Raw genomic sequence first — 23,006 nt, 5'->3', positions numbered from 1 at the left:
ACCTGAATCTCAACTCTGCTGGCTATTAACTCTGTGACCTAAGGCAAGTTACTGCACCTTCCTCATCTATAATTTCCTTTTATACATTTACTGAGCACCATCTCTGGCATAGGCACTGTGCTAGTCCAGGATAAAAATGTTCCCTCTTTATAGATTTGTTGTAAAGATCAAATTAAATGATTCCATAAAATGCTTAGCAAACTGTCATAGAATAAGTACTCAATAGCTGTTAACAAATACAGTTATTCTCACTCTCATTAGTTCTAGTCACATTATGATTCTTTGGAGAAGAGGAGAGTTTGAAAGGTCATTTGTAGTCTTTCATGCCTCTGCCCCCACCTAGTCCTTTTTACTGGGTGGGGGCTGCCGTCTTCCCAGACTTCTCTGTGGAACCACAGCCACTTTACTCATTTACTCTGTGTTTCAATCATTCAACAAAGATGCAGTGAGTGTGTCCATTGTGCTGCAAGGAGGAATGGGAAAGGCACCAGAAAGAAGGGAGACTCTGGAAGAGGTGGCAAGTAGCACCCCTTCACGGGAAGAGGAGGTTATTTGCAAGGGGGGTTGAAGGCTTCATAGAGGAGGTGGCAGAGGGCTGTGCTTTGAACAAGGAGGATTTGGTGGGTTCCGAGGACGTGTGAAGAAGGGACATGCATGAGCTTTCAGGCCTGTAGCAAAGGCAAGGAAATCACTTTACTCAAGAATATGAAGTGCTTGGTCTTTGGGCTGTCAGTTAACTGCAGACATTTGAAAGCTTCTCTCGTACTTGTGTGCCATGTTTCACATACATTATGTTGTTTGAATTTCACAGAAATTGAGTGAGTCAGACAGAGCAAGAATCACTATACTCACTTTCCGGGTGAGGAAATAATGACTCAGAGAGGTAAGGGATCTGGCCGAGTCCACAAAGGTGACCAGTGGGAAGGTGGTCATCGAACTTAGGTCTCTTGGCTCCAAGACCAGAGCATTTTCTCTGACATAAAGTTGCTACCAGACTCTCCCCATTCCCCACCCCCACCCCCGCCCCCTCCCAGGCTGGCAAAGCTGATCCTTGGAGCCAGGACAACTTTGAGTTGGTCCCTCAGGCTCCACTGATGTTCCATCAGCACTTGCCAGGACTCTGCAATAGCATTCTTAGAGGTCCCCTTTCTCCTTCGGGTGGCCTCCAATCCATCTTCTATAATCACATCTTCTACCCAGAGGAACCTTTCTGAAGCCTAGACTTGATCACGCTCTGCTCTTGCTTGAAAACCTTTAGCACCTTTTGTGGGACCAACTCAAAGTCCGTTTGTTCTTCTACGCCCTTCAGGGTCCTTCCTGCCTGTTTGGCCTCCCCCTTGCTGGCCTCTGCTGTGCTTCCTCTGTGTGAATTTATTGTAGTTCCTCAAATGTTGTCCCCTCATAGCTTTGTGCACATGTGAAGTCTGGAGCCAGACTTCCTGGCTGAAAATCAGGCCCACCACTTCAACAGCTATGAGACTGAGAAAAATCTCCTTAACTTCACGGTGCCTCAGCCTCCATGTGTGTGAAATGGGGATAATAATAGGCCCCCTCTTGTGGGGATGTTGTGCAGATCCATTGGCTTACTAAATGTAATGATTTAGCCAGCTTCGGTGCCTAGTAGGTGCTCAGTAGATATGGTGGTAGTTCCCAGTGCAGAAACGACTTTCCCTGTGTAGTAAACTGTACACATGGTCCCAGGCTCCCTTCTCCTGGTCGCCTCTGGGAAGCCTGCCCTAGCTGCCTGAGGTGAATACCCATCCCTACAGCCTGTGTCCAGAGGTGCTGGGCACATGTCTTCCCTGCGCTTCTCACACTGTAATTACCTGCCTAAATTGGCCTCCTTGCCTCAGCTGAGCTTCCTGGGGGCAGAGTCTTGTCATTTTTGAGAGCCGAGTCTGTGTCTGAGTCACTGTGGTACGCTCCACACCCGGCACAGCCCTGGCACGCAGTGCGCCCCAGTGCAAGTCTGCAGGAGGGAGTGAATGGACGTGCGGGTGGCCAGAGCACCTGGTTGGTGGCGCAGCCACTGATGTGTTAGGCAACTGACCACGTTTACCTCTCTATTCCTTTGTTTCCCCAGAAATAAAGTGGGCGATGGCCTCCCTGGTCTGACAGGTGACCCAAAGATCGCAGTGCCAGCAGGTGCACACAAGCACAACGGTGGAAGGTATGACGAGATTTGGAAATGAAACTCTTAGCTAATGTCCTATCACAGGACGGTAGCATGTTGACCAGAGCAGATTTCCTGGGAGGTAATAAAGCTTCTCCACCAGGCCACTCATGTACCCAGGCTCCTTTAAAAGCTGAGGGCTTCTTCATGTTATACTTGTCATTTTGTATTATTTTTCTTAAAGGTGCCCTCCCTGCAAATTATCTAAGCTCCAGGACCCCCAAATCCTGATAGCCCCTGGAGTCCGTCCTTCTTCCTGTGAGCTGCCTCCTCTCTCTGAATCTGGGACTCTGAGGTGGGGAGGAGGAGGAGGGCAGGAGCTGACCCCTGTACTGCTCTGCCCTCCCCTTGCACCCCCACACTCACCCGCGCCTGAGGGGCAACTCTGGGAGTTGCCTGCGGTGCCCAAATCCATGCAGATCACTGCCATCACCCATACCCACTGCTATTCCATGGGGTTCTCAGGTCCTCAAACCTCCCTGTTGCTTTTGGCTCTGAACCAAGTCCCACCCTTCCCCACATCTCTCCCGCACTGCACCGCATTTCGGGTCAGCCTCTTTGAGTCCAGGCCTGCTTGGACTTTGGGCATTCAAGCCTTTCCCTTCCAGGGCATGGCCTCTAGCTCCATAACTACAGCTACAGTAAACAGCCCCACCCCAACCACACCGTAGGCCTGTGGGTCCCAAAGGCCGGCTGCCCCTTGACCAGTTCCCACGTGTGGGGAGGGGGAGTGGAGGGATGGTGGGGCGATGTTTGACACATTCAAACTATTTCCTTAGGGAGGAAATGTCATTTTCATAAATACGCTATTTGAAGGCTGCCCATACACACCCTGCAGGGTGCAGTTGTCAATCCTGGTTGCACTTTTGAGTTATGTGGGGAGCTTTAAATCGTAAACCAATGCCTGGGTCCCACTTCAGAGATGACTGGTTTAATTGCTGTGAGATGCAGCCTGCATATAAGGACTTTTTAAAGCTTCCGGATGATTCTAACATGCAGCCGAGCTTGAGAATGACTGCTTTAGGGAACACTCTGTAAATGGGAAGGCGGACAAAGGAGAGGGTTGGGAGCAAAATGAGTTTTAGCAAGACTGTCATAACAGCGCTGGATTCCTTTGCCTCCCCACTTTGATTTGAAGGGATACACCCTTGCCTTTCCCTCCTCCAGCTAACAGGGTGGGAAGCAGGTCCTGGGGCTCACACTGGTCCAGCTTGCCCCCACCCTCATGAGGGCAGCAGTTTTAGGGAAGAAACAGTGACTTTTAGGGAGGCAGGGCCAAGTTGTCTTCATTTTGGCATGCCCTAGGCCTGAGTCAGAGGTCATGTCTTGCTGGGAGCTCAAGACAAGGGTTCAGTGTTTGTATTCCAGCTGAGCCCCTGGTGCCACCCCACCCTGCTCCTCCTCCTGGCTCCTCAGCTCAGAGAATTACACCATCATCATGCCTGCTGTTAATCTCTAAAACTCACCCACTCTGGACTCTGCCTCAATTTCCCTCCAAGTCCAGCTGGTCACCACATTCTGCACTTGTCCCCCAATCATTCTCTAAACTTTAAACTGCCCTTCCTCTGCAGTCCTCCTGCCTGGGCCCTCCTCACGTCCTCTCTTGCTTCTTCTACCAGAAGCCACTGCATTAGCTTCCGGGCTGCTCTGGACTTCCTGTTTTTTCTCTCTCTCACTAGGTCAATGTTCCTATTTTAGTAAGGCACGCACGCTCTCTCTCTCTCCCTTTCTCTCCCCCCTCCCTCCCCCCCACCCCTCCATGTGGTCCAAGAGACAAATCCTTCTGTGGTTGGACCAGGAGCATCAGCATCATTTGGGAACCTGCTGGAAATGCAAGTTCTTGGGCCCCAGACCTATCAAATCAGAGCTCTGTGGGTGGGTCCGGTAATCTGTTTTCACAGGCCCTCCAGGTGATTCTGCTGTGTGGCCTAGACAATTCAGGCCGCACTCCCACGTGTGGCATTCTCAATTCCCGCACTCTAGTTCCAATCCTCCCAGTTCTCAACTGTTACTTCTCTCTCCCATATCCTTCCCTAAGGGATGGTGCCCTTGCTGCTCCCTCCCTTGGAGAGTCTTTTTACCAGTTCCAAGTATAAATTCATTTCTTCTTCAAGATCCAGCTAAAACATCATTTCTTTCAACAGATCCCAAGATTCTTCTTATAGGGACATTTTTTCCTTCCCTGATCTCTGCAGAATTATTTTCTTCCCCTCTCTCTCCATGAATTTTGCCTTTAAAACAGGACTTCTCTCAGTCATGACTACATATCAGAATCACCGAAGGAACTTGGAATAATATGTATGCCCAGACCATACTCTAGAGCAATTAAACCAAAATTTCAGGATGGAGCCTGTCATCACATATTTTTAAGGTTCCCAAGATAACTTTAACGAGCATCTGAGATGAAGACCTTCTCTTCTAAAGCAGCCAGAAGGAAAACCGTGATAGGAAGAGATATAAATTTAAAGTTAGGGTCCCCAAATTCTGCTCATGACTCTGTCCCAACCAGCCATTTAACTCTAAGCAGGTCACTTCCCCACTGTCTGGGCGTCTATGTCCCAAGCTGCCAACCAGGGCATTGTTTTAGATCACTTGCTCTCAAAGCTGGTCCATGCCTGGATCCCACCCCTAGAGATTTCCAGGTAATTGGTCTGGGGAGCCGTCTGCATTCTAATATGTAGCCAGAGTTGAGAAACATTCTCTCACAGCTTATCCAAGGACCCATGAAAGTGTCCAATTATTTACTTTTGGGAGCAAAAACATGTCTGCCTCTTTAAATTCTTGGACTTTTGTGCCCTGCTATTAATCTTTCCTCCCCCTGAGGATAAATCCCCACACCTGGTGTCAGTAGTGAAGGGCAAGTGGAATTTCCTTATCTGAAAGCAGAAGAGCCAGGGACATTCTGAACCCACTACACTTGGCCATGTTGAATATGTCTAGCCATGGAGGCAGGGGGTGAATTAAGAATCAGAGGAGCAACCTTACCAGAGGCCCGTTGCACTGTCACTGAGGGGGCCTCTACTTCAGCAACCTCAAGGCTTCGACTCATGCTTCTCAGCTCCAAAACACCTGGTCTCACCAGCATAGCCTGGGAGACACGTTTTCTTCATGGTCGGGTCAGGCTCTGATTTAAAGACAGAAGGCAGGTTCACCAAGGGCAGCTACGGTCTGCAACTGCAGGAGGAGTCAGGCTCCAGCCTGAGGAAGGCAAAATGACCCAGCTGGGCCGGGTGGGTCAGGCGGAGGAAACAGCCTGCTTATTTAGGGGGTGGGGGCAGGGAAGGGAAGTGAATGCTTACATAAGTGCCTCTCTGATGGAGGTGTTACTGTCCCCTGAGACACCCAGCAGCCATCCACAATGAGTCCCTCTGTTTATGGGCACATCAGGTCGTTCCCCACAAAGGGAACTGGCCCAAGGGGTAGGGAGCCTGGAGCAGAGCCCCTCTACCTCAGGGCCAGGATTGCGGAAAAAGTGAACACGATGGGAGACTCTCCCTGAAATCTTCATTCTCCCTCCTTCCCCTTGTACGAGGAATCTTTTTCTTCCTCCCTGCTGTGTTCTTCCACACCCTTCTCCACACTGATTCCTCTCCTGAAGATAGGCTGGTTCTTAAGTCTGGCTGGCTGCTGGCTGCTGCCAGGAAGGAGGGGCTGTGTTTTGCCAGGAGAGGCGATGGTGACCTAGGGACGCCCGAGTTGTTTTGCAGATGAGAAAGCAGGCCTGGGGGTGTGGTGTCTGGCCTTGGCCGGGCCAGGGAGCCAGGACAGAGGTCAGGCTGTCTGTCTGGAGCTTGGAGCACTAGACCATGCTTCCTGATGACTTTACAGTCTCAGCCATTGAGAAAGAACAGGCACATGGAAAAGCAGCTGTTTTGACTCTTGACACTGGCTGGGACCACCTCTCTCTGAGGGTTGGGATGGGGGCAGATAGGGAAGTCACAGGGCAGTGGGTATGATGTGTTCCTACTCTACCCATCCCTGCGAGGTGTTTGGTGAAAGCTTTGTGTGTGTGTTGGGGGGGTGGGCAGTTCTCCAAGGTTAAGACCCCTGGGGTTGCTCCAAGCAAACTGGAAGATTTTGGACTAGATTATTGATCAGATAAAGCTTTCCATTCCCTGGGAGGGAGAGAAGTCATAGAAGTCACTCCTCCCCTCCCCCCACCCTGAAGGCTCATCATCACTTTGAAGGGATTGGACCCCCTGTGCCAGGCTATCGTTTCATTGCCTTTGAGGTAAATCGATCCAAGAGGTCTGAATCCATTTCCTTGGCATGGACTGGGGTGGGGAGACAGGAGGCGGGGAGGTGGGGTGGGGGGGCGGGGAGAGCTGGGTGCCGCATATGAGGTTTGCTGTACCCCCGGCACTCCATGCGAATGGAAAGAGGCCAAAGGCGTATATTGTCATTACTTTAAATTGTAGCGTGGTCAGAGAATCTTAAAATTGGAAGCGAGCTTAGATCACTTTAGTATCTGTCCACCACAGAAGGCCCCACTGGTGTCCAGACGAGGAGACTACGGGCCTAGGATGCTCAGAGATGGACTCTCCAGGCAGTGGTCCACAGAGTCAGGCCCAGAGCACACTTGCCTGCTCAGACCCAGGCACTCGCCTTGGCTCCCTAGATGGTTTCTGCCTCAGGATTCCACTGTGGGCCCTTTGGCCTATTCATAATATCCCTGCACTCTGCGAGGGCCATCCCTGGCTCTGAGATTTTTGGCAAATCTCTTAACCACGCTGTCACTCAATCCAACCCAGCTGGGAAGCCAGGCATGACCCAGGCTCCTGGGAAACCAGCTGTGGCACCCAACTGGCCTTTCTCTGCCAAATCCTCCACAGCTTTGGAAAGAAGTACTGATTGGGGAGAGTCGGACGTGGCTTAGCAACATCCCAGTAAAGGCTTGACCTATGCACCCCCTCCCTTCCCAAACTAGAAAGAACGTAAAGGAGAAATGTCCTAAACAATGAGCCTTCACAAGACCTTCATTGGTTCCTTCCTACACTAATCCACAGGATTTGCTTTAAGAAAAAAACGAAAAAGAGGAAAAGGGTTGAAATGAGGCCAGATGTGGTGAGAGTCCAAGAAACAACGGCCAATGGCATCATTTAAGGCTGCCCACGGAAGCCCATTGAGGGGCCTATAGTTTAAAATGTTATTTTTTTCCCTTAGAGAATTTTAGAACCAGCAGACCTCTAAGGTCTAGCACACCCTAAAAGGAGAAAAAGTAGGTTTGGAGAATGTAGGGATGTTGTCCAAGGTCAAGAAGCAGGGTGGCAGTGGTGGAGTCCAGAGAAACACCAGCTCTTTCCTGTCTGTCTAGGACTTGACTGTCACATTGGCTGTTTGCACAGGTGAAGATCAAGGTCCAAGGTCACATCTCTGTTTTGCTCAAGCAGCCACTGATGGTAGCCTGCCAGATGAAAACATGGGCCAGACCCCTGGCCTGCTTCTGAGCTAAAACAAACGTCTTTAATTGAGGGATCATGCTACTTTTTGAGCTTCCGTGGGGAGGTTAGGGGAAGTCATATATCCTGAGATGTGGGTATATTCTAAGTCTCTTCAAGAGGTACCTGAAGGTAAGTAACCAATGAGGAGAGAGGATTTGTAAGGTTAACTGCCACCTGAGGCTCCTCTTAGCATCCTAGAGATACCTCCTTTCAACAATGGAGTTCAGACAGCTGCTGAGCAGACTCGGGCAGAGTCTGGGAAGTGAAATGCACCAGAATGGCATTCATGCTGAGACGAGGCCTGAAAGCCTCCTTGAAGGAAAGAGCACTCTGCTAGGTGGCCAGCACGGGTGATTCTGGCAAGGGAGACAGGCACTCCCTGTCAAAGTGGAAGGAGGGCACAGGTGCAAGAAGGTAGGCAGGTAGGGATTCTCCTGCCCCACCCAGCAAGTGGACAACCTTGTCAGAGTCACAGAGCTTAGAGGCTAAGAATACATACAGGCTTAGCAATAAGACCGAATGCCCTGACTCAACCTCTTTCTAGCAGCGTGGACATGGGGCAGCTAGGATGGGGATTAGAATACCTACCTCACAGGTCATTGTGAGAATTCGGTACAACAACACATGTCAAATGTTTATCACAGGGCCTGGCATTCAATTATTATTATTACTTATTTCTTTCAGGGATTTTTCCCCAGATCCCACGCAGCTTCTGGTTTATACAACAAGAATCTTACTTTTGGAACCCAGGAGAGATACACTAAGGGAGGGCAGAGGTGACAGTGCCTTTTTGTGGGACACCTCCTGTCTATGCTGCTCTTTACTTCAGCTAGAGTGTATAGAATCAATAAGGCTGCCTATGGCATCTTACAAATGCTTCCAAAGCACAAGGAGGGGCTTCCTCCCTCTTAGGACCTTGGCTGGAGATGAGGACCCTTCATTTTCCTCTCTCACTCAGGCCATTCTAACCAAAAAGTCCCTCTCACACTGTGACATTCTTTTCAGGTTCCTCACAGTTGGCCTCACATTTGGCCTCACAGTGTGGGAAGGGGCTCAGACAGCTAAGGTTGGGCTGGATCAGGCCTTGCCTAGCTGGGCATGACTTACCTCCCATTTGCTTCTGGGAGCTGATGCGGTCTCCGAACTCCCTATCAGTAGCCTGGTGTCCTCTGTAACCTCCCCTCTCTGAGGGCATGGGCTTGCTGAGCCTGTCTGGTTCCTCTGGGGGATTCTTGGTCCTCACAGGGGCCTGAGGACCCTCTCTCAGCCTTTGTGCTGCATTACACCCAAATGCTCTAATTCTCACAAGGAGCAGGAAAATGCCACATTTCCCGGCAGCCTGGAGAGGGGCTGGGAATCTGTGTCAGATCTGGAGGTGGCTCAGGAACCAGAGCAAGGGTTTGGGCAGGATTTCCTCAGGTCAAAGTACAGCTCTCTAAATCCCTACCTCCACACAGATCTCAGTTTTGCATCAAAGTAAACTTTGAACAAATATTTAAAGAAGCAAAGGGGAGGGAGCAAGTTATTAATCTTCATGAGGCAGTCACAGGTCTTGGTATGAACCTTATTCCATGAGTCCTTAAAACAAAAACTGTGGCAGACTGCTAGCAGTCAAGGGAATCTTGTTCCCTTCTTCCTGGTCATCAGACAGACTACATTTCCCAGATACCCTTGAAGCTAAGCATGACCATGTGGCTTAGTTCTAGCCAATGGAATGTGAATAGGAATGATGAGTGCCACTTCCAGGCCTGACCAATCAAAACATCTCTGATGAACTCCTCTATGTTCCTTTTCCCTTTGGGGCAAATGAGGATAATACCCAGGTGCCCTTTTGACCCATGTATTGTAATGGCTGTGTCCATCCAGCCTGAATTCCTAAAAATCCAAGTGGAGGAGGGTCATGGGGTTGACCCATTCACCAGCTCAAAACTGATAGGTGAACAAGAAATAAACCTCCATTGAATTCGAACTGTTGTACATATTTTGGGATTTGCTCACTGGAGCAGTATGCTTATACTAACTCAGGTAAGAATAAACATTTGAGCTAGAGAGCGAAGCTCCAGTCCTTGTGGAGTAACATAGTCTCTTCTCCTTTTTCATGATAATTATGTTCTCTGAAGTTACTCTGAACACCGAATAAGCAAATGCTGAGCTGTTGCTCCTAGGAGAAATGCAGGGTTAGCTTCCTGTGAGCCTCTGGTCGCAACGTTTTTGTCAGTCTATCAACACATAATCTTGTTTTATCGGTATTTCTGTTGAAAGACACCTTGTTTAAATATAGCAATGAGCTCTCTTGAGCAATGAGCTCTTAGCCCGCTGCACTGTAACTCATGCCGGAATAACACTTATCTAACACACGCATGGTGTCTCAACCTTCTTGTGCTCAGGAACATGGGACAGCACTTCAGCACCACGCTTGGGGATGTTTTTAAACAGTGAAATCACTTTAAAAGAGCACAAAAACAAACTCATGCAAAGAGTGACACTAAATAGATTGTGGAAAGAACAGTATGAGAGCTGAAACAAGCAGGCCCAGTGTGGACCTCAGCTGGGAATGTTTGCGTCAAGGAACTCAAATTTTTCATCCCTCCGCAAATGTCAACCAGTGAATGCCAGAGCACCATGAGAACCTGCTTTGGGGTGATAGATAGGTGCATGTGAAACGATGAAAACAGACTATGACTAGGCAACACCAGGGCCCTTTGACCTGCTATCTGGTTGGGAAAATCCAGCTGGTAAGACAGATTTGAACCACATGAATTGAGGGAGGTCTTGGGCTACTGCAGGGATTGAGGTAGGGGGTATGGAGACTGTGGGCGGGGGGCTCCCAAAGACCTGGTGGGTCCGCACTCACTGCCTCTGCTTGCACTGCTCATGCAAGGATGCTTTGGGGTTGAACATGGCACCAGGATCTGGCCCACAGGCTACAATTGATTTAAAAGGCATGGCAGGATCCCTGGTAGGATCCGGGGTAACCACACTCTCAGTGGCTGCTTTTTAAGACAGGACCAAACCATGGGACCATTTTTGGTGGCAGAAAGTACCATGTTCTTCTTCACTTTAAGTCTTTCTACATATTCCTCTCTGTGGAACTCTATAACATTCCTGTTCTTTCTTATTTCTCTCACATTGCCTGCCTCATGCTATCTACCCATCAAATCTTGGTCAATTCTTCCAAATTTGGACTCCCAGTTTGGATTAGGTGGCTCAGCTCTCTGCCTCTCGGTATCTTATACTTCTTCCAGTTTAGTATTCATTTTATCATGCACTTTTCTCTCTCCTTGACTGGAATGTAAACTCACCAAAGGCAGAATTTTATCCCAAATCAAACTGCCTGAAATAATGAAGGTGTGCATTGGCTCTTGGAAATAAAAATTCCAGAGGGTAGGCATCAACATGGCTTTAGTTCAGGAGCTCAGGGATATAAGCAATGACCTAGTTTCTCTTGTTTTTTCTTCTCTGCCTTCTGTGTATCAGCTTCATTCTACGATGGGCTCCTAATCTGGTTACACGGTGTCTGCTAAGAGCCCCCAGGATACCTGCTTTCTTGTTCATGGGCAGAGAAAGAGAGAAAGCACAGATTTTTCCCTCCAACCATCAAACAAAAGTCCTGGGCGTCTCTGAACGATCTGAAGTCATATGTCCAATCCTGAACTGTGGGAAGAGGAAGAGGCTTACCACAATTGATCTAGATCTTGCAGCTAAGTTGGGACCAGTCATACAAGACTGAATGACTATTATAAAGTAGGGGAAGCATGGAGTGGGTGATGGGAAGCCAACCATAGTGTCCAAGAGAACAAGCTTTGGTAGCAGGAAGATCCCTGAGAGAGCAAGTCCTGGACGACTGAACAGAAAAGAGCATTATACTCACATGCACCAAGAGTGGAACTATTTCCTTCTTAGTGAAGTAGGAGGGTTTGCAGCAAGGCAGGTGCCACTTGTAGAATGTAGGCCCATTAAGACCGAAGCCAGAACACAGTGATCAAGATGACAATAGCGTTGGGAGATGAGGTTGGAGAGGTGGGGAGGGGCCGGATCATGCAGAGCTCTGCAGCCCATTTTAAGATTTGAGAGATTAAGCATGAGCAGATCATGTGTCCCCAGCATCCCCAGAGAGGACCATGAGGACAGAGGGCCAGCACACCTCCATCGGAGAAAATTCCTCCTCTGTTTCAAGTTATAGGACTGTTGTTCACCTATCAAAGGCCTCTTTTGGTGACAACTAAAAATAAAATAAGGTAGCTGCCTAAATGTGTTTTCAAAATGATTGGCCAGGCCTTTGCTTCTCAAAGAGAAGTAATCACTTCTTTTAAGACTATGCTCCTCAAACAAGAGACAACACAGTCTCTTTTTGGGGGTGGTGACCAAGCAAAATATATTAATCCACAGCATAAACTTGGTACATCTTCATAAAATGTAAGTTCACTTAGTGGTAATTTGAAATGTTTTTATAGTGAAACAGGGATGTTTTATGGAATAGCAGGATACAAATTCTGCATGCATTTTAAAACTTAACCACAGGCTTTAGGGAAAGTTTGGGCTTGAGTGTAAGTGGGAGGGAGGTTGGGGGTGAGTTGCTGGCAAGCCTCTAGGTAGGGCTATGCTTCCAGTCTCCTGTCCTGTCTGGGATACTCAAGGGAGAAAAATGAGAAGTCACCAATGCCTGTACTTCAGGGTTGGGTGCTAACACCATAGAGCCAGGTGAGGGGCCAAGGCACCTCCTCTCCCCACCACATTATAACAAGATCCTTGAGGGACATTTGGCAGGCAATGCCCCTTGGATTTATCCAAGACAGAAGAATATGCGTTAGAGTGAAATCTGTGCTTGAAATAGTTATCTTAAAATGAGGTAGGTGCTAGAGTTTGCTGAAGCTCATATGCGATGCCATTTGAAGTCCTGGCTGTGACCCAAGGAAAAGGCAGGGGTGGGGATGGGGTGTGGGCACCTCATAAACATTCTGCCTGTCGTTTGCCTCAGTGCAGCAAAGGTTATGCTTGTTGGAGGTCATTGCTTTTTTGGCTTTTTTCTCTTTCTTTTCTTTTTGATAAATCTCAGTTCTTGGCACTCTACTTCCTCTCTCCCAGTGCACTCACTGCTCTCTGCATTTCATCTGAACAATGGGTGCTAAGCTTTTTAATCTTTGTGATTTTTCTGAGTGCCCACTCAGGTCAGCAGCAAAGCCTCTGTTTGGTTACTCAATGAGTTTTTGTCCCTGAGGGCTGTAAGGAGGCAAAAGGATTTGGAATTCTTTTTCCTTTTTATGAAGAACTCTCTCTGTTCTTCCGTGGGTAGTTCTTGAATGATCAAGTCCTGGGGCCGATTAACCTCTTGATATCTGCAAGTGTTTGAAATTTCCTGTGTGTGCCTCAGCAACAGCCTTCCCTGGAATGTGTTCCTGAAATTCTGCAGGGTGGCCTCTCTCCCACAAAGTGGGACCTGTTCTTCGTGGGTCAGAGAGGAAGGAAATGTCAAACAGGTGGAGTTATGAGAACTACATGGAGGAAACAGTCAAAGTGTCACTCTATAACTAATTCAAGTGCAATAGAAATTTAATAATGTACAGTGACCCATTTTGCATTTACATACCATCTTTCATCTGACCATGGAAAATATTAATCTTTTCACTCCTATGGTCTGGTTTATGTGAGGAGTCCCGTCTGTGTTTTGTTTTGTTTTTTTCCTTCCTCCTTAAGGCAAAGAAAGAGTAACTGACTTATTCAAGTTTGCACAATAGCTCCTCAGATTTGAGAGAAGTTGCTGTTGGTGTTATTTTCAGGCCCCAGGGACAGGAGAGGGGGTGGAAAACAAAGATGGCTTTGCTCTGGCCAAATGGTCACCCAGTGAAATCCTTTCCTAATGGGCCAGTTCTTTCAAGTGAGCACACCAATTCAGTTAAAAATATGAAAACAAGGCAAAGCCAGTGTGTCTGTACTTTCCATACATTTCTGGTGAGAGGTGAGGGCGCGGCATGGCCTTTGGCCTCTGGGATCTCTGACTGGTGGTTGAGGAATGTGTCTGGTTTATTTCGTGAATGCTGCCGAACACTTGGCAGGACGTGTTTCAGGGGTCTAAGGTAGGTCTTTGACGGTAATTGGAATTAGAGTTTCGTGATAACCTGAAAACATTAGCAGCATCGGGAAGACAACGTGGGGCGTGTTTTATTTTGTGTTCCGGTCTGTCTTCTTCCCGATCCCAATTAAGCTATGTTTGGGGAATAAGTAAATGCCTCTGAAAGCTAAATTTATGTTTTTATTTTATGTTTTTTTAAAATTATTGTTATTCTATTACGGTTGTCCCAATTTTTCCCCTTTGCCCTCTTCCACCCAGCCCACCCTCAGCTCCCACAGTCAATCCCCACACTGTTGTCCATGTCCATGGGTCATTCATACATGTTCCTTGATTAGTCCCTTCCCCTTCTAATAAGCAAAATAGAACCAGAGGCATGGAAACATGGAACAGACTGACAGCGGCCAGAGGGGAGGGGAGAGGGGATTAATGGTGGAAAGAAGGTGAACACTAAGTTTGGATCACTATGGATCTTGCTTGATAAGATTTATGGAGATGAATTGATCTATGTGTTTGTTTGTTTATAATTTACATCTCACCTATTTCCACGAGAGATATTAGGTGTCTTACAAAAAGTATCTGAAATGAAAATCAAAGATCAAAAACAATGGAAAAGGGGAGAGAAAAATGTACTTTAAGTTGTCAACTAGTATAGTCACTATGATCAGGTAGTAGTTTTCATTCTGAACCAAAAGGCATTTGTGGAGAGAAGGGAAACGCAGCAAGATCTGCGATGTGCTTTGTCTGATAGAAGGAAACGTGACAGGCATTCAGATGGGAGGACCTTCACCTGGCACTGTAGTGATTTCTGAAATACATGTATGTCAGAGATCCGTTCACAAGGCACTTTGAAAAACAGGATGTCTATACTTTTAGCAGCACTTTTGCAACAGATGCAGCTGTGTGTGTATGTGAGGAGGGCAACTGTGACATTTCACCAGATACGCCCAGGAATTCCCTTCTGTCCTCCCTCTCCCTTTGAGGACAGGGGTGTTTAGGGTGGTTGGATGCAGGCAGGTGTCTCTGTTAGTTTTGGGTTGCAGGCAGCAAAGTTGCTTCTGGCCAGCTCACCAGAAGAAGAAGCCTTTCAGAGGAGGAAGAGTAGAACCTATCCTGGTTATCTCCTGGCATACAGGCAGCAGGTCCTGGTGGACAGTCCCTCTGGGGCTCTGCAGCTGGATGGACGCATCCCTCTGGGGCTGTGCAGCTATTTCTTCCAGTATCACTGTTCTTGGGACAAAAGTCCCAGAAGACAGTCCAAGAGACAAAGCGTGAGTCATGTGGCAGCCCCTTGTTAGAGAAGGCCAAGGAATTTTGACAGTGTCACCAAAACCACATACAATGAGGGCAGAGGACAGATCTCCAAGGGACACTAGAATGTTGTTCTCCAGCAGGGTACTCCAGCTCCACCCCACGCTGCCTGTGCTTAGGGAAATTTCCTCATTCAAATGAAGTTGCTTTTTACTGTTTCCCATTATCTGAGCTTATCCTGGAGATGCTTTTCTGCTTAACTGGCCTGATGATTATCCAATGATCAATGTGAAAGTCAGCAGAGTATGAATTTTCTCTCATCAAGAAAGGGACCTGTTGGGGAGACTCCTAGGGTTTCCGTAACACATTATCACAAACTAGGTGGCTTCAAACACCAGGAGTTGATTCTCTTACAGCTCTGGAGTCCAGTAGTCTGAGATCAAGGTGTTGGCAGGACCACAGTCCCTCTGAACGCTCTAGGGGAGAATCCTTCCTTGCCTTTCCCTACCTTCTTGCAGTGGCCGACAATCCTTGACATTTGTCGGCTTGCCCCCACATGACTCTAATTCCTGCCTCCATGGTCACATGCTCTTCTTCCCCATGTGTCTATGTCTTCACATGGTGTTTTCCTCTCTGTGTGTCTCCTTTTCTTTAAGGACACCAGTAATTGGATTTATGCTCCACTCTACTCCAGTATGACCTCATCTGCTGCGTCCTGAATGTTTGTGTCCCACTAAAATTCCTATGTTGAAATCCTACCCTCCAATTTTGATTGTATAAGTAGGTGGGGTCTTTAGGAGGGGACTAGGTCATGAGGGTGGAGCCCTCGTGAATTGGATTAGTGCCCTTATAAAAGACATCCCTAAGAGCCTAGGCCCCTTCCCTAGCCCCTTCCACCATGTAAAGGCACTGGCTATGAGTCGGGAAGAGGACCCTCACTTGACCATGCTGGCACCCTGACTTCCAGCTTCCAGAACTATAAGAAATAAATTCCTGTTGTTTCTAAGCCACCCAGTCTATGTTTGTTATAGTAGCCTGAAGGGTCTAAGACAGAAAACTGGTACATGTTCATCTTAACTTATATTTTAATTTTAACTGAAAAGATCTTCTTTCCAAATAAGGTCACATTTACAGATTTCAGATAGCTGTGCATTTTGAGGGGACACTACTCAACCCAAGACAGGCAGAGAATGGTCTTTGCTCCTCTGGTAGTTGATGGACTGAATTTCATACCAAAAAAAAAAAAAATCCAACCAAATAAGTGAGGTATGAAATCCATTGAGAAGGAAGCTTCCTGCAGTGGAATTTAACAGAGACTTTTGTTTTCTGACTGACCATCTTTTAAAAGTGTTTGGATTTTATAACTGTGAAAACAGGTAGTGTAAAGTTCTTGGGCTAATATGCAAAAACTTAGTTTTGGGGGATTTTGATATGAAGTCTGTTCAAGTTGTTGTGCCATGAGAGGAAAAAAAAATGTTGGTGTTTTTCCCTCCCTGTAGATGAGCTCAGGGTTTGGAGCAGGGCATTCCTAGACCTGAATGCTTTCCTTTATCTCACTGTGTTGTCCTCTTGGCTTCAGGCCTGCTTTTGTCTCTGTTCAGCCCCTCTCACCTTCCTTTCCCCAAATTTAGAACTAACAATTCCTTGAGGTACTTTAAGAAAACGAGGGGTCTGGTCTCTAAGGGAGACTCAGAAAGAGAACAGGAACTCAGAACCACGATGTGTTTTGTCCTTGTCAGCTTTTAAGCTCACTCTGTGCTAAGTCACAGAGATGTGGTTCCCATGGTGACCCACCGGCATGACCATGGAGACTTTGCTGGTTGTCAACTCAGCTATTTTTCCTAATCTCATAGAACACAGCAGTCATATGGAGCAATGCAATTGGGTTTGACTTTAACATGGCTTTTTATTTTTCCTGAAGCAGGTCTGGCTGGCAGGATTAGGGGTGGGGTTTTGAGCAGAGAGGCTAGAGTAGTGGACAAGGGCCAGAAGACCAGGGTCACTGACAGCCATGCTAAAAATGGACTTTATCTGGGAGGCCCCCTTTTCTCGATTTGTGCTGTCAGACCACCAACATCTGAATCCCTTGTGGGAACATGTTAAAATGTAGATTCCTGAGCTCCACCCAGACTTCCTAAACCAGAATGCAGGGAGTGGCTCAGAAGTTTGCAATTTTTGCAGGCACCCCAGGGGATTCTTGTACGAACTGAAGTTCGAAAACTACTGCTACAGATAATGTGGATCCTGGCAGGTGGTGAGCAGATTTGGGTTTTAGCAAGAATCTTTTGATATTGTAGGAAGAGAATGAAGCTGTTTAATAATCCAGCATTTTATGAAACACTTACATACTGTGCTTACTATGTGCCATGCGCTATTTTAGTTGCTTTAGAAACACTGAGTTATTTAATTCTCATAATAGCCCCAGGAATAAGTTCTGTTATCATCTCCACATTCGGGAGGAGGAAACTGAAGCACAGAAAGTTGCCCAAGGTTTTACAACAGCATGACTTCGGAGCACATTTCCTCAACTTCTATGCTCTGCTGAGATGTCTGAGTGTGGCGACCTTTTGGAGGAGGGACTTTGGGAAGGAAAAATCAAATACAAACAAGAGGCTGATGGAACGAACCATTAGCCAGAACCCGGCGGTGCAGATGCATTGGGTTTTATGTGCTTATGTTACCAGTACCTCCCCTATTCGTTGTGAGCTCTTTAAAGGTGATGACGCAGAAATCACCAACAGCTTCCCAAATGTAGCACATGTCCAACTGCACAGGCACCAGACGCAAAACCAGGGGGCCGAGATCCTAGAACCCACTCTGTCAATAACCTGCTGTGTTGGTGAGTTGCTGAGTATCAGTTTCTCTAGCTGGATACGTGATGATTGTTCTACTGCAAAATGGGCAAGTCTTCAGGGCTGCACAGCCCCAAGGCTGCCATTCACTCGGTGCTGTCAAAGATAATGTCCCCAAGGGTACCTGGGGTGAGACAAGGTAGGGTTACTGAAGAGGAGATGGGAGTACCTGCTGGGGATTCAGTGAGTTAACAACACAGGTGTTTAGATCATGCCTGGGATAGGCACATGTTAGTTACGATTCTTACTTTCTTTAAATTTCTTCCAGGTTGAACATCCGTTGACTGAGATCCTTTAAATAATTTTGTTTTTCTCCCAGAAAACGGGAGAGTGGATTTGAACTTGAAGGACAAAAATAGTTTATAGGTGACAATTTTCTCTCTTGACTGGTTTGTTCTTTCTACCAGTGACCTCTTTTGAATTCCTTTGGCTTTCTAGCATCTTCTTCTTTGGACATTTTCATTTTCAGGTAAGTGGGGAAAGCACAGACCTTGGCAGAGGCTGCCTGGACCAGCTCCTCCTCTGCCTGGCTGGCTTGGTCTCTGTAGCTGATCAAAGTCATCTGTGGACAATAAATTTGCCCAGTGGAGGCTGCTTTGCCTAATGTTAAACACTTGTTGCAGGGATGTCTGTGCATTGTTGCAAAAAGCCTGGAGAATACAGACCAGTGTTCCCAAACTACTTCTATATAATGATTTTATGAACAAATCTAGGCTAACGAACATGCTTTCTACTTTTTCTAAACAATATTAATCAGGCAAATACACTTTCCTGAGGACAATTCCTAAGGGTATTTCCTGAGGATGTGTGATCTCATACTTAAATTTGGAAATGGTGTTTGCTGCGGAATTTCAAGAAATTCAGTTCCTTATTTTTCATTCATTCATTCATGTATTCATTCATTCAAGCAACTCTTATTAAGTGTTTGTTAACTACATGCCAAGCACATATTGCATGTCCATTACCCTATGTATTACTTACATAGATTTGAGGTCATAAGACTGGTTTTAAAAATCCTCTATGACCCATTAACTTTGCCAACTCTGTGAGCCTCAGTTTTCTCCTCTACCTCACAGGGTTGTTGTTGGCTCAGACGGCCTTTATATACACTGTGGATGTCCTGTGTAAATGGGAGGTGTCAATTAGGAACATAAGGAGTGTGCTGTTGGGCAAGCTCTAACCTTGTAGGTAACCATAGAGTTCTTTCTGATTGATCGCACACTTCTGTGACTTCCCTCTGGACAGCCAGCAGGAGTCTGTTTTGTTAGAGCAGGGATGTGGGCATTAAGCCACTTGCTTTATCTCTGGGCATGAATTAAACCTTTAAAACTTTGGGGGAGTTGATGATGCCCCATTACCCATACAATTTTCCAAAGTCAGTAATCCTGTAAGGCCAAGTGACTTCCAAAATTTCTCCTTGTTTGCTTATATTTCATCATTGTAATACAGCTGCTAGTCTTCAGGAAAATGATGGACTCCTAGAAAAGCCAGATGAAAGGAAAGAGAGGCAAGGGCAGGTAGCATAACACTTCTTATCACGCCTATGGGATTCCTGTTGCACATGGGCTTAGGTGATGTGGCTGAAATTCTAGCCTCTTAGTGGCAGAAGAGAAGACTAAGGTGCGTGCTTGATCTCGGTCCTATTTACCAAGTCAGAGCTGAGTGGTGTGAGGAAGGTCAGTGTGCCTCTTGCTCTGCTCTGTCAAACCCTTGGTCAGCTCACATAGTCTTGAGTTTGGAAAGGCATGGTCTGACAGGGACCCATTCACAAGTCTCTAGGCAGCTCTAGGAGTTCCAGAAGGCACTGACTACTCTTGAGGACCTCAGGAAAATCTCTAATTTCTGGCCCATCCCATTCAAACATCGAGCCCCCAGACTTTTGTTTGGAGCGTAGGACGTGTCAGTTTCCCAGACCACTGTGCACCTGACCACTCTTCAGGCCTGCATGGTCTAGTGTGGCAGCCGCCAGCCCAAGTGAGTATCGGGCACTAGAAGTGTGGCTAGTCTGTACTGACAGGGGCTGGAAGTATGAAATAGTCACCAGAGCCTGAAGACTTAACGCAAAAATAGGAATATAAACTATCTCATGGACAATTGTGAAATGTTGATTGCATTTTGAAATAATAATATTTTGAATATATTGAGCTAGATAAAGTATGCTTTAAAAATGTGGCTACTAGAAAATTAAAAATTCCCTGTGTGGCTCACATGACGTTTCTATTGCTGAGTGATAGTCTCAGTCCCAAGGCTCTTATCTGAAGAGTCTGAGAACCCAGATCAAGGGGCATGGCTAGAAGAGACAGGCGTGGGCTTGCTTAACGACGTAGGCCATCTTTCACTTGCTTGCTCTTGGCTCGGGCCCCTTTCAGCCTGGGACAACATTATGAAGTCCATCACACTTCTTATTTGAGTAGTTTTAAAAACCCTGAAATCTTACTAATTGTCTGGATTTTAGTACCTTACTTTAAAAGTACTCTTTCTAACTATATGGGCTGAACTGTATCCCCTCAAAAATCATATATTGAAGTCCTAACCTTTAGTGCCTCAGAATGTGACTGTATGAGGAAATCAGGCCTTTAAAGAGGCAATTAAGTGAAAATGAGGCTCTTAGGCTGTTGGGTCTTAATCCAATCTGACTGGTGTCCTTCTAAAAAGAGGAAAGTTGGACCCAAAAGGAGACACCAGAGGTGCCTGTGCAGAGGAAGACCATGTGAAGACACAGTGAGAAGGCTGCTGTCTGTAAGCCAAGGAGGGAGGCCTCAGCAGAAACCAAACCTGCCGTCACCTTGATCTTGCACTCCAGAACTAGGAGAAAATTAATTTCTGTTGTTTAAGCAACTCAGTCTGGTATTTTGTTATGGCAGGCCAAGAAAACTGATACAGGAAACTATTTCTTGGTAGAGTTCGAAAAAGCTTAGTGACAAAAGAAAACAATTTCTCCAAGGCCAGCAATCTGTCTTCCTGCAACAATCTGCCAGGACCTCAAAGAGAGCTGTGAACATTTCTCTCTCGTGTTGCCTTTGCCTGAGATCAGTGTCTGTTTTCCAGGCCCCATGTCCATACTGTATGGTTCTGTCTCCTCTTCTATTAACAGTTCTCTTTGTTCTCTGACAGGAGGAAGAATTAAGAAGCAGTAGTGTCAGAGATCTAGCATTTTGAAGATTTGAGGGAAGTTTTGGCCTCAAGGTTTTATATCTAGGTCAATGTAAACACACAAAATCCTTTATTCCCTGTCTAAAATTCTTTCAATAAACTCATTTGAATGAAAGAAAAAGTCATATGTATTAAAATATCTGTGAAATTCTGAACATGTTTATGGATAGCAAGAATTTTGTTTTCTAGAAAACTTATTTCTGCTAGACAGTGGAGATAGCAGTTCAAAAAGAAGGATGCTGGGCCAAATGACCTCTAGAGTTTTCTTGTAGCTCTGGGATCAACCAGGCTGTAGCTAACTCCCTGTCCTGGGGTTTCAGGCACTCTGGGTGGGGTCTCGGGGCAGGTGAACCTCAGTAGAAGCTGCATCATCTTCATACACATCTGCCCTCTAGGAACAGAGTTAAAGTCAACCAAGAAAACCTTTGCCAAGAAGTCAACCAACTGTCTTCTCAACTAGGTCAGTAGAATAGGCACAAAAGGCCTCAAGTAACATCAAGTCTCCTTAGAGAGACTTTCTGAACTTTTGGAACGTGTGCCTATAATCTGGCCTGGACCCAGAATTCACTGAAGGAAGAAAAAAGGCTATGATGGACCCAGGGATTATCTTCTTGGCAGTCGCTAGAACAGCTGTCTGGCAAATGTTACACCATGTCTGAGATTATTTTAGAAACTTCGTCTTGAAGAAGAACATCTAGGGAGAATACCAAACAGATTTGCCCTAAATTCAAGGACATTTGTACTTTCAATGAGATATCCTGGTGATGGTTCTTATTTTTTTGAAACTTCAATCATGTCACATAATAAAATTATGGTCCACTGCAGTTTCAGCTGTGAGTTGGTATTTAGGTCTTCTTCCTCCTCTTCTTGTTCCTTTTCCTCATTATTATGCTACATAGAACATTCTAAACATGTTTTAAACAAGAGGATTCCACCAAGTACCAATAGAAGCCCATCCTAATGAAAAACATATTTAGTGATAAAATAATAAATGATATCTGCTTTCCTAAATTTCCCTTCAGGCCATATTTTCTGCCTGAATATCATATTTTGTGGGCTCAGTGAAATAGAGAGGTGGGGGGAGAGAGAGAGAGAGAGAGAGGAGAGAGAGAAAAGGGAGAAAGAATAAAAGTTGTGGAAGTGGAATAAAATACAGCAAGATGCCCTGGCTGGTGTGGTTCAGTGGGTTGGAACTTCATCTCATAAATGAAAGATGCAGGTTTTATTCCGAGTCAGGGTTCATACGCAGGTTTCGGGCTTGATTCCGGGTTGGGCAAGTGCATGTGTGACCCCCAGTCCCAACGTGTATGGAGGCAACTGATTGATGCTTCTCTCACGCATCGATGTTTTTCTTTCTTCTCTACCTTCTTCTCTCTTTAAAAGCAATGGACAAAAAAATGCCCTAAATGGTGTGGCTCAGTGGGTGGGGCCACTACAAACTGAAAGATCACTGGATTCCCAGTCAGGGCACATACATGGGATCTGGGCCAGGTCCCTGGTTGGGGGCATGTGTGAGGCAACTGATAAATGTTTCTCTCACACTTTGACGTTCCTCTCCCTCTCTTTCTATAAATAAATAAATAAATAAATACATACATACATACATACATACATAAAAATAAAAGCAATAAAAGAAGTCTTGGGTGAGGATAAAAAAAATACAACAAAACAATTATTAGAGTATTTTTCGGCGCCCACACCTGCAGGGGTGACTGAAGGAGTGGTTTAGCATGACCCCTCATCATGTTCTTGTTCACATCAGAATTCCACGTGCAGGAGCCGTTTGTCAGCATGGATGGATCACTTAGGCCAAGGTAGTGTCTGAACTACGAGCACTTGACTCACAGCCATTACCTGAAAATGCCACCTTAGCAGTTCTCATGCAGTGTGTGTTGGGGGGTGGAGGTAAGTTTACACACTAAAATTATGGGGAGTTTTTGTGGCTAACCTGGAAGTTATACTATAATTTGTGACATTATTTCTGAGCTCTGAAAAATAATTCTAAAGAGAACTTTTGGAATGAAGCGGGATTGTGAATTGGGGACAAGCTGTTCCACTCGGGAGGGTCA

The 23,006-nt window shown here is 46.3% G+C and overlaps 1 long non-coding RNA gene across 1 annotated transcript in view; it reads left to right on the top strand.

The window, feature by feature from the left end:
* Window positions 1-809: 809 nt before the first annotated feature.
* Window positions 810-23,006, top strand: part of LOC123479355 (uncharacterized) — a 47,228-nt gene continuing 25,031 nt past the window's right edge. Inside the window, exons 1-2 of the long non-coding RNA XR_006654959.3 lie at window positions 810-883; window positions 2,084-2,170. This is a non-coding gene — a long non-coding RNA (uncharacterized lncRNA). The remainder of the gene's footprint in view (window positions 884-2,083; window positions 2,171-23,006) is intronic.

The sequence above is a fragment of the Desmodus rotundus genome, chromosome 2, assembly GCF_022682495.2.
Source record: "Desmodus rotundus isolate HL8 chromosome 2, HLdesRot8A.1, whole genome shotgun sequence".
Taxonomy (NCBI): domain Eukaryota; kingdom Metazoa; phylum Chordata; class Mammalia; order Chiroptera; family Phyllostomidae; genus Desmodus; species Desmodus rotundus.
The sequence above is the reverse complement of the archived record's forward strand: the minus strand, read 5'-3'. Positions and strand labels throughout refer to the sequence as shown.